The sequence below is a fragment of the Saccopteryx leptura genome, chromosome 5, assembly GCF_036850995.1.
Source record: "Saccopteryx leptura isolate mSacLep1 chromosome 5, mSacLep1_pri_phased_curated, whole genome shotgun sequence".
NCBI lineage: Eukaryota > Metazoa > Chordata > Mammalia > Chiroptera > Emballonuridae > Saccopteryx > Saccopteryx leptura.
This window is the reverse complement of record NC_089507.1, coordinates 11,248,408-11,267,390: the sequence shown is the minus strand read 5'-3', so window position 1 is coordinate 11,267,390 and position 18,983 is coordinate 11,248,408.

Genomic DNA, 18,983 nt, shown 5'->3' with positions numbered 1-18,983 from the left:
CCCTCGTCTCTGATAAAGCTGTCAAGGCTATGTCTGGGCTTCTTTAACATAACTGAGGAGTAAGCCTCCACTGTGAGGAAGGTCTTTGTTATAAGCAACCAGATGCAGTTCCCAACTGACAGATGATTATCATTACCAATGATTCTTGGGCTTAGAATGCAAGCCCAAGAAAGGAGCTAAAAATGCTAATGTCCTCAGGGGACGGGTAGGTAACCAGAATGAATAAATGACACGGGTAAAGGAGAGGCCATGGGAAGACGGAAACATGATCAGAAAACAGGGATCATGTTAACTGGCTTAACGTAGAGAATTGGAGATCATTGATTAACATTTCTTTTTATATTAGACCCTCAATAAACTGGCTCTTCTCGGTCACAAATATCACCCTGTCACTTCCCTGCTTGAAGCCGTCTCCGTCGGCTCAGGTTAAGATCTGAACTACTTAACTGTGGTCTGCATGCCAACCAGTCTCCTCCCACCTGCCTGTCTCTCCTGCCTTGTCTCTGTCTGCTGTCCCCAGACTCCCTGCCCTTCGCCAATCTGCAGGTGGGTAACCCACCCTGATCAATCAGGAACACACTCCCTGTCTCCTGCTCTAAACCTTTCCTTCCCACTGGGAGCCCCTTACCATCACTTCCCCAAGGAACCCCAGATCGTGGCCTCATGAGAAGTCTGCTCTGAGCACTATGGAGGCTCAAAGAATGCAGGTATTCCTTTCAGGTGCCGGAACTAGAAAACATTAGTCACAGAGATGCCCTTTTAGATGAGGCTTAAGTGAGGAGTAAACTTTTGAAAAGCTTGTAAAAGAAGGAAGAAGAATATATTGGAAACAAAAACATCAAGAGCAGAGGCCTGGAGGTGAGAAATGCGCTATTTATTCGAGGAACAGCACGTGGTCCACCTGGGTTTGAACCACAGGTGCACACCTTGGACAGCCTTGCTAGAGAGAGCATCAAATGTCTAACTAATGATGTGGAGTTAAAAGCCATTTACTGAGACGCGTCTACATGCGGAACCTTACACTAGAGTCAGTAGTTATAAAGCCATAGCTACAGTCCCTACCCTTTAGAAATTCAAGTGTATGAGGAGAAACAGACATGCAGTAGGTGTTTCCATAAGTTTGGGGTAAATATTATGATATAGATATGCATTATGTGCTCTAGGAGCTGTGATAATGACTATGCTCTTATTCACTAAATGCCTAATACACTAGGTACTTTATGCACATTATTTCATTTAAGATTCATAGCATTCCTTGAAGGTTGGTATTTTTATCTTGATTTAAAAAAATTTTTTGATTGATTGATTTCTAGCGAGAGAGGAAGAAAAAGAAAGAGAGACAGGAACATCTGTTACTGTATGTGCCCTGACCCGGGATCCAACCGGCAACCTCTGTGCTTCAGGACGATGTTCTAACCAAGTGAGCTCTCTGGCCAGGGGAGGTATTATTTTATCTTCACGTTAAACGATGAGAAAACTGAGATTCAGAGAACTTGCTTAGTTTAGACCCTGTCCAAGGTCACACAGATAAAAACAGTAGCTTTTTTTTTCACTACGTCATGCTAAAGGAAGTTTACTTAACCCGGTGGACAAGGAGGTGTCGTGGAAGGGTTTTAAGCAGAGAAATGACATATCTGGCTCTATGTCTTAGGAGTTAATGTGGTAGTGATGTAAAAAAGAGAACAACAGCAGGGAGACCGTTAGAGAGCTATTGCAAGTCCAGGCTTGAAATAATAATGCTCAGAAGTGGCTGTTAAAAAAAAAATCTCTAATGATGCTTATTGTATGTGACCGTCATTAGTGCTATTCGCCAAGTATTCTGTTTCTCCCTCCTCTGGGCAGACGACCGGACTGCACTTCCGTGCCCCCTCTGAGTTAGGTGTGGTCGAGTGACTTGCCTTGACCACACCTGTAGAGATGACAGAATTCTGTAGAGATGACAGAATTCACCAAATTGTCTGTTTTTCCTTCTTGACATGGCAACAAAAACTGATCCAGAGAAGACTGGTCCATATGCCCGGGACACCTGGAGTGAGAATGATATAGAACAGTGTCCACTCTGGACAAGAAGCATCAGTGAGAAGTAAAACTTGTTCCTTTTAAGCCACTAGGACTTGGAGCTTCTTAGTTTATGCTGACTGATAGCACATCTCTTCCTGAGACGCAGTCATTCCGAGCAGTGCTTCTCAGACTTGAGTGTGCGCTCCAACACCTGGAAATATTGGCACACTGCTGAACCTCATTCAGCAGATCTGGGTGCAGCCCCCGGATAGCACATTTCTGACAACCTCCCTGTCCTGGGCAGTGTGGACGCCGCTGGTTCACACTTGCAGTATTGCCAGAGTCTGACGCTATCTTCCCCAAGATGCTAGCAGATAGCTACATGCGGCTGTTTTGATTTCAATGACCTAAAATTAAATAGAACTTAAAATCTAGCTTCACAGTCATGTCAGCTACGTTTCCAGTGCTCAAAAGCCATGTGTGAGGCCAGATGCTCTGGGCTTCATAGCCGAGAACTGTTCAAACATCCCCATCATCACAGAAAGCTTTAGTGGACAGTGCTGTTCTAGAACAAGACCCAGAAACATAACAGGACAGTGAGCCGTGGCAGCCCAAGGGGGAGATAAATGGTCAAGATACAGGCAGGCAGAGTTGCTGGTACAAACCAGCCACCCAGTGGCGAGCCGGCAGCTTTGAGTCCCAGGACACGGAGCTAAGATGGAAGCGAGATGTGACATTCGAGCTGAGCACGGGACAAATCCCAGCCCCGCCTAGTTATTTTCTGTCCCCTGTGGGTCACTCTGAGAGATCCCATTTCAGGGAAGGTGGTTCCAGGGAGCCTTCTCTCTCTCTTTGCTCTGATCTTGTCTGTCCAAGTTGGCTCATCTATTTATTTCCCCAAGAAAACACAGGACACCAAGTAGAACACTTGTTTTTGATCTCCCTTCCCTGAAAAATCAATGTCACTCAGAGAGCGCGTGCCTGGAAGCGCTGCCCAAAGAGCTACAGAATTACACGGTGCAGCAGGCACATGGCGGGGACTGGATGCTCGCGCTGCCTGCTGCTAGGATGCCTCACACATGTGTCTGTGAACATCCCCCATCGTGCCCCTTCTCTGCAACTCAGACGGGAGAGAACCTCTTGTTCATCTCACCCCCTCCTCCCCAGCTCCATTTACTCAGAAAAGAATAGATCTCATCTTTTTAAACTTAAGACCTGAACAGGGGTTACTAACTCGAGATCCATGAATACAATGGAATTGTATGCAAAAGCTTGTTGTATGTCACATGACCCCCAGTGCTCCCCAACAGTAACAGGGAAGTGAAGAAGTAACAGGGTAGCTGGCTCCATCCAGATTTTCAGCAGTCCAGTGCGTCAGAGATTAGGGGAAGCAAAAAAAAAGAACCTAAAAGGAACAAAAGGATTAGAATGGAGAAAGAAAAGGACAGACAGAAGTGAGGGAGAGCGGATGAGGGGCAGCTTATGAGTGACCTGCTGGACAAACCTCTGAAGACCAGAAGGAATCAAGACCATTGTCATTAGGATAACAACTCAGAATATGCCCCACTAAACATTAACTCACTTTTCACCCTTCCCTGTACTCCTGAGGCCTCGGTCATGTTCCCAGGGAATAATCCTAAACCGGCTAAGCCTCCCTCCCCCACCAACCTGGTAGCAAAAAAGATTACTACCTGTCACCCTCTTCCTCATTCTAGAGACGTGAGGCAAATCCCCAAGTGGCCACCACCATCAGGTCAAGTTCTTTGAAGTTTATGTGCTATTTTTAAACATTCTGGGTTTTTACTTTGTAATCTAGCCATGCTTCTTTAACTAGAAAAATCATGAGTTTTTATTTATTTATGTTTTTACCATCAAGTTTCATATACTGTCAATACCCATAAAGCTAGGTCATGCTTAACCTGTGGATTCAGGTACTTCCTGTCACAGTAGCACAGGCTCCTGAGATTTGTGGCTCTGCGTGCAAAGCATGAAAGGCTTTGCTGATTCTCTGCACGTTTGTGTACACCTACCTTGTGCCTAGCCCTTGCCAGGCGCTTCTAATACAGAGATATAGAAACCCTGCCCTAACAGAATTCACAGTCTAGAACAGGGGTCCCCAAACTTTTTACACAGGGGGCCAGTTCACTGTCCCCCATACCGTTGGAGGGCCGGACTATAAAAAAAAACTATGAACAAATCCCTATGCACACTGCACATATCTTATTTTAAAGTAAAAAAACAAAACGGGAACAAATACAATATTTAAAATAAAGAACAAGTAAATTTAAATCAACAAACTAACCAGTATTTCAATGGGAACTATGCATCCTCTCACTGACCACCAATGAAAGAGGTGCCCCTTCCGGAAGTGCGGTGGGGGTGGATAAATGGCCTCAGGGGGCCGCATGCGGCCCGCGGGCCGTAGTTTGGGGACCCCTGGTCTAGAAGGTCCAGAGGAGCAGTCATAGCTCTCTGCACGGACACGCCACAGCAAGGGAAGAACAGGGCGCAGGAGACCCACAGGGAGCAACGGGAACAGCTAAAGGCGTCCCTGAGATCATCTAGTCATGGCTGCTGGTCTGCTACTCTTCCCAGAGGTGTGACTCCCTTCAGAGGAGGAAGACAAGACCTCCTTGGGTTGTCTTGCAAACCAGGGCCCTCGTAGGAGAGCAAACTCTCGCCAGGTGTGCAGACAGCACACCCACGCGCCAGGTCTGCCTGCTCTGCTGAATCAGGACGGACCCTGCTCCATCATTCGCTCTCTGGGTTGTGACGTCACACACACCCCCTCACAGGGGGGAGGGCACAGAAGCGTCGCTGAAGGTCAACAGGAACTATCAGTGACCACACACCTTTCTTCAGAAGGTGCATGTAAGTTTAGTTGGCTGGAAACACAAGATGGGCCCTGGGAAATTTAGGACGGGTCCATTATGAAATCCACACCCCTCCAGGGCACGGGTCAGCAGCTTCTTCTGTTATTGTCAACCATGTCCAGTCTGTGTCACGACTATTCAACCTGGCTCTTGCAGCAGGAAGGAGCCTTAAAAAGCCCTCTACCGATGGGCATGGTTGTGTTCCTATAAAACTTTATGAACGAACAACTAAAGTTTCAATTTCATCTCATTTTTCCTTCCGAGAAATACTATTTTTCTTTTGGCTTCCCCCTTTCCCCAAGCCATTTAAAGCTGTAAAAACTGTTCTTAGCTTGAGGGCTGTTGTCTTAGGAAAGTACTGCTCTCCCTTCTCATGGCGGCAGGTGGGTTTTAAGAAAATCCTGTGATCACATGCCGTATTATGTATGAGTCTGCGTGGCCACATGGCCGTGATGACTAAAAACTTCTTGAGGATACAGAAGTGGATTTGCATGCACAAAAGATTCCTTTTCATGCTGAGAAATGTTTTCAAATAGTTGGATGGATACAGCAGACAGTCTGGTTGCCAGGAGGAAAAGATTTTTGTATTTTTATTGTTTGCAACAAAGAGGAGAAGGAGTTGAATGATTCCATGGAATAAAGAACAGAGCACAGGCAGCAGCCTCCTAACAACAAGAAGAAGGTCAGGGTCAGAGCAGACCAGACTTGCTGGGCTCCTGCGCCCCCAGGCAGGTTGCTTAGGTGGAGTGAGCAAGCCAGTCCCTGGTGCAGCCTCCCACTGTGGGCTCCCACACTGCCTTCCACTACCCCGGCCACCACCCACGGGGATTTGCGGGATTCAGGGGTTTGTATGCCTGTGAATAAGACAAAGTCTCCCAGCAGCACACGCTACAGATACACATCAATTCCAGGAAATGTTATCGCCAGCCTGCGTCATGAGCTGTGAGCGAGGCCGGCTGTTCAGGAGTGAAATTTTCTATCTGTTTGAGAGTCCTCGGCAATGCAAAGTGCTGGTTGAGCTCCTGAGAGACCCAAATTGGATTTCTCTTTCTTTCTTTTTTTTCTTCAACTTCAAGGGTCAGGTTGGGAAGCAATTTGGTCATTTGAACTGATGAGTTAGGCACTTCCTGCAAACCCTCTTCCTGTCCCTGTGTCTATTGTCACACGCATAATAGACCTTTAGAGATTCAATGCTACCCAACGTGCTTTCAGTTTACTGAGTCCCCTCTAGCTTTCTACACTAAGCTAGTTGTTGGAGATGAGGCAGTACACCAGACAGACTTGTTTTGGACCAGTTGGCTAGCAGTGAAAACAGACATTTATGTCTGTTTTATATCAAATATGATGCACATGACAGTAATAGACATAGCAAGTGCTAGGATGCATATGGAAAGGAAATCCACCTGCTCCTGGATGTAGAGAAAGCATCGCTTGGAAAAGGACCCAAAGTTGGTGGCTAGAGGAAGAGGAAAAGATTTCCAAGGAGCAATGTGTGAGAAAGCCCCCGGTACAGAGGATGTGCTGCAGTCACGTGACTTCTGCACTCCAAGGAGCTGGGAAGAAGCAAGGGCAGGGACGGTGTCCCTCACCTCCGCGCCTGGCACAAGGCTCTGCGCACGTGGCCATGACGGAGTGGCAGTTCTCAGAGCTGCCCTCTCCCTTTTCTCTACTTTCTATATAGCATAACTTCCTCCTCCAGACAACGCGTTTACAGGGCCTTTGCATGTGGGTCAATTATTAGTTAACAGTACATTTCCCCATTTAAACAAGAAGACAGATCTTATCTAAGGTCTACCGGAAAGTTCTGTCCGTTTTTGGAATAAAACAAAATACAAATCTTTCTTTCCGTCAATAAACTTTATTAAATATTATAATTGCTGGCCCTGGCTGGTTGGCTCAGTGGTAGAGCGTCAGCCTAGCGTGCAGAGGACCCAGGTTCGATTCCCGGCCAGGGCACACAAGAGAAGCGCCCATTTGCTTCTCCACCCCTCCGCCGCGCCTTCCTCTCTGTCTCTCTCTTCCCCTCCTGCAGCCAAGGATCCATTGGAGCAAAGATGGCCCGGGAGCTGGGGATGGCTCTGTGGCCTCTGCCTCAGGCGTTAGAGTGGCTCTGGTCGCAACATGGTGACGCCCAGGATGGGCAGAGCATCGCCCCCTGGTGGGCAGAGCGTCGCCCCATGGTGGGCGTGCTGGGTGGATCCCGGTAGGGCGCGTGGGGGAGTCTGTCTCTCCCTGTTTCCAGCTTCAGAAAAATGCAAAATATATATATATATTATAATTGCTATTATTATTAATGATTTCTTGCCAGCGTAAGGGCAATTTGTATATCTCATTTTTGAAAAATGTTTTATCTTTTGATGCGAAAAATTGAACCAGTGCTTGTTTGATATCTTCTTCATTTTTGAATTTTTTGCCCTTCAAAAAATTTTGTAAGGACAAAAACAAGTGATAGTAGGAGGGTGCTAAGTCCGGGGAATATGGTGGATGCGACAGACATGCTTCTGTAGCATTTCTTCCTTGTTGAAATTCGTAAAAATTACAGTGGCGTAAATGAACTTTATCAGTAGCCATGGGTACACTATGGCTTCACACATAATACTAACGTGAATCAACTTTGTTTTAGTTAATTTGCTACATTAGTATGTATACATTAAGTGATAAAAATAGAGAGGCACACATGCGCCAAATAAACATGTGCTTACGTGTCGAAACTTGTTGTGATAGAAACAGACAGAACTTTCTGGTAGATCTTATATTTTATTTTGTAGTCTTAATACTTAGTAAACTGTACAGGTTCAACAGTGAAAAGTAATGAAAGAAGAAAGGAAGGAAGAAAAGGCAAAGAAAACAAACTGGAAAGAAGGAACTTCACTGCATTAAGAGAAACATGATTGTGATCGATTCATTTTTTTTTTCCCCTGGCAACCAGGTGGGTAGCAGAAATATGACTTTCTGGGCATGGAAAGAAGAGGACTCAATCTCTTTTCCACCATTTGACTCTTGGTTCTCCACTGTTTAAGTGCCAGCTTGTATTAGTCTGCTATTGCTGCAATAATGCTGTGTGACAAACAAACCCAAATCATCAGGCTTTATTTCTTGTTCACAGGTATTTAGCCCAAGTGCACATTGGCTAGGCCAAGCTGAACTTGCAGAATACCAGCTCCAGTCTGAGGGTTGGGGTCAGGTTTCTTCCTGTTTGTTCAGTTTGAACTGGTTCTTAAATTCCTATGAGATCTACAGAAGCTGTCCCCATTTTGGCTGATGCCATCTTTATACACTGGTTGAAAGTCAGTAATCTAACCCTTTCCAGGTCTGTCTCACAGTTCACCTTGGTACTACGCATCTCTCAGGTTGTCTCAGTCAAAATGCCTACTCCATCATCCTGTGGCAAGGGAGAGAAACGGAACTGGTTTCTTAGAGTAGAAGACATTTGCATCTTATTTTATGCTGAAGGGCAACAGCCAGTAGAAAGGAATAGGTTAATGTCTTAAGAAAGAAACTGATTAATTGTTGAAGCAAAATCCTGAAAAGGTAAGAGGGGAGAGGATCGAGAGCATGGGTGGAAGGATGGTTCTTAAACAGGAGGAAAGGGAAGAGGCAAGGAGTCACTTCCTTTCAAACAAGAAGGAAAAAATTAAGATGAGAATTGATAGAAAATAAAAGAGGCAGGGAGGTAAAGAATATGTTCATAAGACTCCTGTTCTCTCTTCTCTGTGTGCAATTTATTATCCTCAGAGAGACAGAGAGAGGAAGTGGTGAGGAAGGACCTCAGGAAGAAGCTGTACAGGTGGAAGAGCCCCCTTGGGAACAGGAAAGAGCACTGGTGGAACATACATGCGAGAAGTGTGTGTGTGCCAGGCAGAGTGAGGGCTCAGATGAAGAGAGAGATCAAGAGTCTGTTACCTGTTGGGTCCCCATCCCTCCAATGTGTAATTTTTTTCTCCAAAAGACTCTGACACTAGGGTGTAACAGTAGAAAAAGCTGATTGTCAATTAGGTGTCTGCTGAGCAAGTCAGGAACCAAAAGAGTGGAAGGTGCTGAAAGAGAACAGCCAAGTTGGTGAGTCCTGGCATACAGACTACTAAGAGAGGGAAGTGAGATGGACATAGGAGTAAAAAACAAGTCAAATCAGTTAGGACTATGAGCCAAGTCTCATAACCAATCTTTCTCTTATTAACAGAAATCAGTAAATCAACACATTATATCTTTGTTGAGTTGTGTTTCAGAGAACATAAATAACATTTTCTCTCTTCAAGTTGCTCACAGCCTATCTGGGGAAGCAAGATCAATGCAGAAACTAATGCATGTTGTACCCAATGTGTAGCAATATTTAAATAATGTCAAATGTGTGAGCTAGGGCATGATAGTGAGGGTCAGTGTATCCTATCCTAACACAGAGTCAGGAACATGCTCCCAGGTTTCCTTCTCTGTGGAAGGACTGTTACCCAGCACTACCTCTGGATGACAAGATCCTTGCTGGCAGATAGGATAGGATCTTAGCCTTTATATCCTCACTATCTGGCATAGACACATGGGCACTCAATAAACCTTTGAATGAATGAATAAGTAAATGAATTTCTAACAATCCTGAAACCAAAAGGAGGAATCCTAGAAACTGAGCTCAGGTAAGTAGAGAAAAAGGCGGGACCCTGAAAAAGGAATATTCATATATATATATATATATATATATGGAGAGAGAGAGAGAGAGAGAGAGAGAACAAGGATACCACTAAATCAATCTCTGTTTTAAATAAAAATAAAATTCTTAACTACAGACCCCCTACTTGGGGATTTAGGGTTAAATATCTCTTCTGTGAAATGAAAAAACAAAAACAAAAACAAACAAACAAAAATCTATAACATACTACCTAGTTTTTGCCTTACCAGAAGAAATAGACCCATATCTTCTCCAATGAACATACTCTGAACTCAAGATTCAAATAATTCCTACTGACAACGTTCCAAGGACTAGAAACCCACACTGGAACGGCAAAGCAAGAGGAAACAAGCTACTGTGAGTGAATAGTTAGCAGAAGCAGAGAACAGCAGAACCATATCGGAAAAATCAAAGTTATTGAAACTATAAAACCAGAATATAAAATATTCAAAGTATCAAAAATAGAATATCAAAAAAATGCAAATGCATCAGAAGATTATTTACAGATATCAGGCTGAGCTTTACAAGAAAAGTAGAAGGGTTAGAAACGAAAAATATGATCATTTACAATAGAAATTTTGTGGACATGGTAAAATAGAAATTTGTCAGTTTAGACAGAAGACAGAATTGTGAACTAAAATACCAGAAGGAGTTACCAGAATGCAGCACAGAGAGAGATCAGAATATGAGAAAATATAGAAGGATACTGAAAAGAGAGTGACAAAGTCTAAAAATACCTAACTGCAGTTCCAATGACAAGAATGGAGAGACTGAGAGAGAAAAGTATTTGAAAAAATCACAACTGAGAATTCTTCTGAATTGGTCCCTAAGATTAAAGTCCACTGTCTCTATTAAGGAATGGCCTCATATTAGACAACTTGTTGCGGTAGCTCATTTCCCCCAGGGCAATGGACATTGGTGAAGTAGAAGGGACAGGTACACCATTATTGGGGGAAGAAATAGGAAGAAGACTCACAAAGCTAAGCCAAAAAGAGCCAGAACCTTAGGAAAGTTTATTCTCTAGTACTAAGGACGGAAGACAAGTCAAGCTCATTTTAGAATGCTCTAGACCAGGGGTCTCAAACTCGCGGCCCGTGGGCCACATGTGGCCCGCCGAACAATTTTGTGCAGCCCGCAGACTAATCCACGAAGTTCAAAATATTTTGGATAAAATTAAGTAAGCCTAGGGGCCTACTTGTATTTTTCATTTCTCTAGCATCCTAGCTAGATATTAGCTTAGTTAACAGCAGTTGTGATGCGAACTACAGTTTCTGGTCGTTTTGTGACACTGAGTAAACTGCATGTACGATTGTGTTTGTTTTACTGATTTTTTTTTTGTTTTCAACTGCAGTGAGAAAAGTGTTGCGTAACAGTTGCCTTTTGTAGACCTAGTGCGGCCCGCCAAACGGCTGTGATCTTGCTCTGCGGCCCACATGCTGAGTTGAGTTTGAGACCCCTGCTCTAGACAGAAAGTTAAATAACTCATTCAATTCCCCCCCAACTGAGAACTATTAATATATGAAGGAGGGAAACAATGGTTTTCTCAAATTAATGCAAACCAGACTCAGTCACTATATTATTGATTTTGATTTAGGGTAATTCAAAAGTCCTAAGATGAAAAAAAATCATAGAAAATAGCATGTAGATAGGCATACATGAATTTTTTAGACACATAAAATTGACTGCATCCAGTGACAAAACTTTAAAAAATATAACCCCTAGAATAATGTGTCAGTTAGGATGATGCCTACAACAAATACAAGAGAACCCAACTCAGACTAGCCAGGAAAGGCATTGGCTCAACTGAAAGTTCATCTAAGAGGAGCCGAGATCCATGTGTCAGCCTCACCCGCAGGCTGGACCTGAGATGTGACAGCAAGTTCTGGACTTTTTTTTTTTATTATTATAACTTTTTTTTTATATATAATTTTATTTTTTTAATGGGGTGACATCAATAAATCAGGATACATATATTCAAAGATAACAAGTCCAGGTTATCTTGTCGTTCAATTATGTTGCATACCCACCACCCAAAGTCAGATTGTCCTCTGTCACCTTCTATCTTGTTTTCTTTGACTTTTACATGCCAGTGTGCTCAGGGGTTGAAGGGAGAGGGATTACTTTTAAAAAGATTCCCAGAAATAAAAACTTCCTTAGAAGCACCAATGTTTTGTGCTGGTCTCCCCCTATCAGTAACCAATGTTGTAGCTGGACCAGCCCTGTGCTTTCTGTTATGATGCAGATGCCCTTCAGCAATAACCATTGGGAAACTGAAAAAAATAATGGCGTTTTTATCCACAGGGCCTAAAAATTACACAGCACACACAGGGTCATACAGTGAGGTTACTAGAGAAAGAGAGAGAGAATAAAATAAAATATATATATACACTCATACAGATCTGGGGTTCTGCTTTTATCAGGGTCCGGGGTAAAGGCCTAGGGTGGTATGGAATTACTCTTTATTGGTGAATATAAAAGCATAAGAAAAAGAATTTAAAGCCTGGGAAGAGAAAGAAACAATTGGCCCACATGGTTAGTTACTGAAATCTATCAAAATCTCTAAAACAGTAAACCTAGGTGGGGGGAGGTGGCTTCGCTCTTTAATCCTGCAGTTGGTAATGTGTTTATTGGAAATAACCATCGTTGAAGTGGATGCCTCTTTGACATAAATGGATTCTTCAGACACTTCCGTTACAAAAAAATTATTAGGGCTCACACTGCACCTTCGTAGACCTCTCTTTACATCATGTTATCCAAATTAGGTCACTTGCCAATTTCTGAACCAATCACTGTCAAGAGAGTGTCTTCGCCACTGTGAACAATGCTGCAATGAACATGGGGCTGCATGTATCTTTACGTATCAATGTTTCTGAGTTTTTAGGGTATATACCAAGTAGAGAGATTGCTGGGTCATAAGGTAGTTCTATTTTTAATTTTTTGAGGAACCACCATACTTTCTTCCATAATGGTTGTACTACTTTACATTCCCACCAACAGTGAATGAGGGTTCCTTTTTCTCCACAGCCTCTCCAACACTTGCTATTACCTGTCTTGTTGATAATAGCTAATCTAACAGGTGTGAGATGGTATCTCATTGCAGTTTTGATTTGCATTTCTCTAATAACTAATGAAGATGAGCATCTTTTCATATATCTGTTGGCCAATTGTATTTCTTCCTGGGAGAACTATCTGTTCATGTCCTCTTCTCATTTTTTTATTGGATTGTTTGTTTGTTGTTGAGTTTTATGCGTTCTTTGTATATTTTAGATATTAGGTCCTTATTTGATCTGTTGTTTGAAAATATTTCCCATTTAGTTGGCTGTCTGTTTATTTTGTTGTCAGTTTCTCTTGCTGAGCTAAAACTTCTTAGTCTGATGTGGTCCCATTCATTTATTTTTGCCTTCACGTCCCTTGCCTTTGGAGTCAAATTCATAAAATGCTCTTTAAAACCAAGGTCCGTGAGTTGAGTACCTATGTCTTCTTCTATGTATTTAATTGTTTCAGGTCTTATATTTAGGTCTTAGATCCATTTTGAATTAATTTTAGTACAAGGGGACAAACTGTAGTTGAGTTTCATTCTTTTGCATGTGGCTTTCCAGTTTTCCCAGCACCATTTGTTGAAGAGGCTTTCTTTTCTCCATTGTGTGTTGTTGGCCCCTTTATCAAAAATTATTTGACCATATATATGTGGTTTTATTTCTGCACTTTCTATTCTGTTCCATTGGTCTGAATGTCTATTTTTCTGCCAATACCATGCTGTTTTGATTATCGTGGCTCTATAATATAAAGTCAGGTATCGTAATGTCCCAGCTTCATTCTTTTTCTTTAGAATTACTTTGGCTATTCGGGGTTTTTTATAGTTCCATATAAATCTGATGACTTTTTGTTCCATTTCCTTAAAAAATGTCATTGGAATTTTTATGGGAATTGCATTAAATTTGTATATTGCTTTGGGTAATATGTCCATTTTAATTACATTTATTCTTCCTATCCAAGAACAAGGAATATTTTTCCATCTCATTGTATCTTTTTTGATTTCCCTTAACAATGCTTTGTAGTTTTCATTATATAAGTCCTTTACATTCTTTGTTATGTTTATTCCTAGGTATTTTGTTGTTGTTCTTGCAATAGTGAAGGGGATTATTTTTTTGAGTTCATTTCCTAATGTTTCATTGTTGGCATATAGAAAGGCTATGGACTTTTGTATATTAATTTTGTATGCTGTGACCTTACTGTATTGGCTTATTGTTTCTAGTAATCTTTTTGTGGAGTTTTGGGGGTTTTCGATGTATAGGATCATATCATCTGCAAAAAGGGATACGTTTACTTCTTCTTTTCTGATATGGATGCCTTTTATTTCTTTGTCTTGTCTGATTGCTCTGGCTAGAATGTCTAGCACCACGTTAAATAAGAGTGGAGAGAGTAGACAACCCTGTCTTGTTCCTGATTTAAGGGGGAAAGACTTCAGTTTTGTGCCATTTAATATAATGTTAGCTGATGGTTTATCATATATAGCCTTTATCATGTTGAGATATTTTCCTTCTATACCCATTTTGTTGAGTGTCTTAAACATAAAGTTGTGTTGTATTTTATCGAATGCCTTTTCTGCAACTATTGATAAGATCATGTGGTTTTTGTTCTTTGTTTTTGTTGATATGGTGTATTACATTAACCGTTTTATGTATTTTGAACCATCCTTGAGATTCTGGGATGAATCCCACTTGATCATGATGTATAATTTTTTAATATATTGTTGTATTTGATTTGCTAGTATTTTGTTTAGTATTTTAGCATCTGTATTCATTAGAGATATTGGTCTGTAGTTTTCTTTTTTTTGTGCCATCCTTCCCAGGTTTCGGTATGAGGGTTATGTTGGTCTCATAAAATGTGTTTGGAAGTATTGCTTCTTCTTCAATTTTTTGGAAGACTTTCAGTAGAATAGGAACCAAGTCTCTTTTGAATGTTTGATAGAATTCACTACTATAACCGTCTGAGCCTGGACTTTTATTTTTGGGGAGGTTTTTAATAGTTTTTTCTATTTCTTCCCTGCTAATTGGTCTGTTTAAGCTTTCTGCTTCTTCACGACTCAGTCTAGGAAGGTTGTATTGTTCTAGGAATTTATCCATTTCTTCTAGATTGTTGAATTTAGTGGCATATAGTTTTTGGTAGTATTCTACAATAATTCTTTATATATCTATGATATCTGTGGTGATCTCTCCTCTTTCATTTTGGATTTTGTTTATATGAGTCCTTTCTCTTTTTTCCTTGGTGAGTCTTGCCAAGGGTTTGTCAATTTTGTTGATCTTTTCAAAGAACCAGCTCCTTGTTTTATTCATTTTTTCTATAGTTTTTTGTTCTCTATTTCATTTATTTCTGCTCTGATTTTTATTATCTCCTTTCTTCGGCTGGTTTTGGGTTGTTTTTGTTCTTCTTTTTCTAGTTCTTTAAGGTGTGAAGTTAACTGGTTTACTTGGGCTCTCTTTTGTTTGTTCATATAGGCCTGAAGTGATATGAACTTCCCTCTTATCACTGCTTTTGCTGCATCCCAGAGATTCTGATATGTTATATTGTCATTTTCATTTGTCTGTATATATCTTTTTATCTCTGTGCTTATTTCTTCTTTGACCTATTCATTTTTTAAAAGTATGTTGTTTAGTTTTCACATTTTTATGGGTTTTTTCCCCTCTTTTCTGCAATTGAATTCTAATTTCAAGGCTTTATGATCAGAAAATATGCTTGGTACAATTTCAATTTTTCTGAATTTGCTGATGTTATTTTTGTGGCCCAACATATGGTCAATTCTTGAGAATGTTCCATGTACACTAGAGAAAAATGTATACTCTGTCATTTTGGGATGAAATGTCCTGTAGACATCTATCATATCCAGGTGCTTTAGTGTTTGTTTAAGGCCAATATATCTTTATTGATTTTCTGTTTGGATGACCGATCTAGAGCCGTCAGCGGTGTATTGAGGTCTCCAAGTATGATTGTATATTTGTCAGTTTTTGTTTTAAGGTTAATAAGTAGCTGTCTTATATATTTTGGTTCTCCTTGGTTTGGTGCATATATATTAAGAATTGTTATGTTTCTTGATTCAGTGTCCCCTTAGCCACTATGAAATGGCCATTTTTGTCTCTGAGTACTTTTGCTGTCTTGTAGTCAGCATTATCCGATATGAGTATTGCTACACCTGCTTTTTTTTGGATGTTATTTGCTTGGAGTATTGTTTTCCAGCCTTTCACTTTGAATTTGTTTTTATCCTTGTTGCTTAAATGTGTTTCTTGTAGGTAGCATACAGTTGGATTTTCTTTTTTAATCCATTCTGCTACTCTGTGTCTTTTTATTAGTGTGTTTAATCCATTTACATTTAGTGTAATTATTGAAACTTGTGGGTTCCTTACTGCCATTTTATAAATTGCTTTCTTTTAGTTTTGTATCTTGTTTGATTCTTCTCTTTCGTTTTTCTATCATTTGTTTTTGTTTAGTTGTATTCCATACTTGTTTCCTCTGTTGCTAACTTTTTTAAGTCATGTGCTTCTGTGGTGGTTTTTTCAAGGGTGGTTACCATTAAGTAATGAAAAGAGTACCTACCATGTATATTGTAGTACACTATCTTATGAGTGCTTCTGCACTCCATCATCCTTTGCTACTGTTAATCTCTGTCCTCTCCCCTTTCTTTTTTTGTTTTTGTTGTCACAGTTTAAATTTGGTTTTATTGTGTTCTTGGTGGAGCTTTTACTTGTGGTTTTGTTTTGTTTTGTTCTTTGTATCTGTTTGGAAAAACTCCCTTTAGTAATTCCTGGAGTGGGGGTTTTCTGATGATAAATTCCCTCATCTTTTCTGTATCTGTGAATGTTTTTATTTCTCCTTCGTATTTGAAGGATAGCTTTGATGAGTATATTATTCTTGGCTGAAAGTTTCTCTCTTTCAGGACTTTAAATATTGGGGTCCGCTCTCTTCTAGCTTGTAGAGTTTCTGCTGAGAAATCCGATGATAATCTAATAGGCCTTCCTTTATATGTTGTATTCTTCTTTTCCCTGGCTGCCTTGAGAATTTTTTTTTTTTTTTTTTTTTTTTTTTTTTTTTTTTTTTTTTTGTCATTGGTTTGTGCCAATTTCATTATGATGTGCCTTGGAGTAGGTGTGTTGGGGTTAAGAAAACTCGGTGTCCTGTTTGCTTCTTGAATTTGAGGCTTTAGTTCTTTCCACAGGTTTGGGAATTTCTCATCTATTATTTGTTGAAATATGTTCTCCATTCCATTTTCTCTCTCTTCTCCCTCTGATATACCTATTATGCTTATGTTAGTTTTTGATGAAGTCAGACAGTTCCTGTAGGGCTTTCTCATTTTTTTTTAATTTTTGAGTCTCTTTCTTCTCTTTGTTGTGCCTCAAGTTGCTTGTCTTCTATGTCACTAATCCTACATTCTAACTGGCCTGCTCTGTTAGCTAAGCTGGTTACCTCGTTTTTCAGTTCATGATTGAGTTTTTCATCTCTGTTTGATTTGTTTTTATAGTTTTAATTTCCTTGGTAATATATTCTTTGTGTTCGTTGAGTTGTTTTCTGAGCTCCTTAAATTGCCTTTCTGTGTTTTCTTGTATATCTCTGAGTATTTTTAGGATTTCTATTTTAAATTCTCTGTCATTTAGCTTCAAGGTTTCCAATATATTAAATTTTTTCTACATAGACTTTTCCTCATCTATCTGTTCTACATCTCTGTCTTTTGTATCCATGATATTCGATTTCCTTTTCTTTAATGGCATCTGAGGGTGGTTTTGTTGATAGTACTAATGAGAATTAATAAAGAATAAAAAGAAAAAAGAAAAAAATGGGGGAAAAAAAGAAAATTTATTATTTCTCCCCCTTTTTTTCCTCCTCTCCTCTCCCCTCCTCTTTGAGAAAAAATTGTGATGAACTGTGAATTATATTGTGCTAAATGGAACAAAAACTACCTGTAATGGAGGGCTTGAGTTGGGGAGAAGTGATAAAGGGGCAAAAAGGGAGGTAGGGACCCACAAAATGCAAAAAAGGAAAAAATTTGGGTCAAGAATAAAATGATTTGCTTGTAAGTGATGGTTGACTAAGAGATATAATGAGAGGGATAAGAGGGAAACAGGAAAAAGGAAAAAAATTAAAAATTACTATTGTATTAAGTGGAGCAAAAACTAGATAGAATGGAGAGCCAGGGTTGGGAGGAATGCTAATGAGTTAAAAAGCGAAGTAAAAAGCACCCAAATTGCCACAAAGAAAAAATTTGAGTCCCAAATAAAATAATTTGTTCATGATTGAAGATTGAATGAGAGGAAAAGGAGAAAAGAAGACACTAATATAGAGGGAGAAAGAACAAAGAGGAAAAAAGAAGAAAAAAGAACAAAAGGAGAGAGAGAGAGAGTTAAGGGTTTTGGAGTGCAACCCTCATAGAGAGAAAGGAAGAAGAAAAGAAAAAAAATGGGAAATGTAACACTTATGGGTAGTGTAGTTCAAGAAGAGGAAAGAATAATATGGGCAGAGAATAAAATGACCAGGGTGGAAGAAAAAGAAAATAATCAAGACAAGAAGATAAAAGAAACAAAAAAAATGGAAAAGGTTATAAAGTCTGTGGATTTTTCTTGATTTTGAGAGGCTATCTTCTTCCTTTTTCTTTCCTCTCCTTCTTCCTGGTTGGTGACTCTGTACCCCAGGCTCTGCCCCTGTGGCACGCTTAGGTAGAGATTTGCAGTTGATAAGTCTCTATGGTGATGTCATATATTAGGCTTCAGTCTTGTTGGCAGTCAAGGCTCGTTAACATCTGCAGGCTCTGACAATGAGAGAGTTCGTTTTCCCGGAGCCTCTCTCCTAGTCTCTCCTTCCTGAATTAGCAGCCTGATGATCCAGCTATGGGGTTGCTGCTGCCTCTGCCTGGAGAGTAAGAGGCTCAAAGAGCTGGCAAATCTCCCCTCTATCCCCACTCAGCACAGGGCTCTGGGTAAGGCTTTGTCAGTCAGAGCCACCAGCATAATCAGGCGGGGCTGGGAGCCAATTGCGTGTTCAGTATGCCTCAGCACTATGTGGGACCGTTCTCCTCAGGCTTTTTGCACTTTGTAACCTGTTTTGGCTGAGTAGAAGATGGCCTAGTCACTGTTTGCAAAACAGGAGGTCTTAAAACCTGCCAAATCCCTCTTTTTAATGTATAGCCCTAAGTATGAAAGCTCTGCCAATCAAAAGTTGCTCCCACCCCTACATGCATAGCAAGAGGCACTGAAAAATATCATACCTCTTGTCTTAGATTGCTGAACTGAGAGAGATCTTGTCAGTTAGAGTCTCGTAGGTCAGTTGGGAGGTGAGCAAGACTGTGGGTTAAGCTAACTTCAGCAATTGGATCCACAGATCTGCTCCTGAGTCAGACTGCAAGCTGCTTGCATGCCTCCCGGGGCTATTAGCTTGAATGGCTGAGTGAGGCGCCCCGCCCAGAGAAG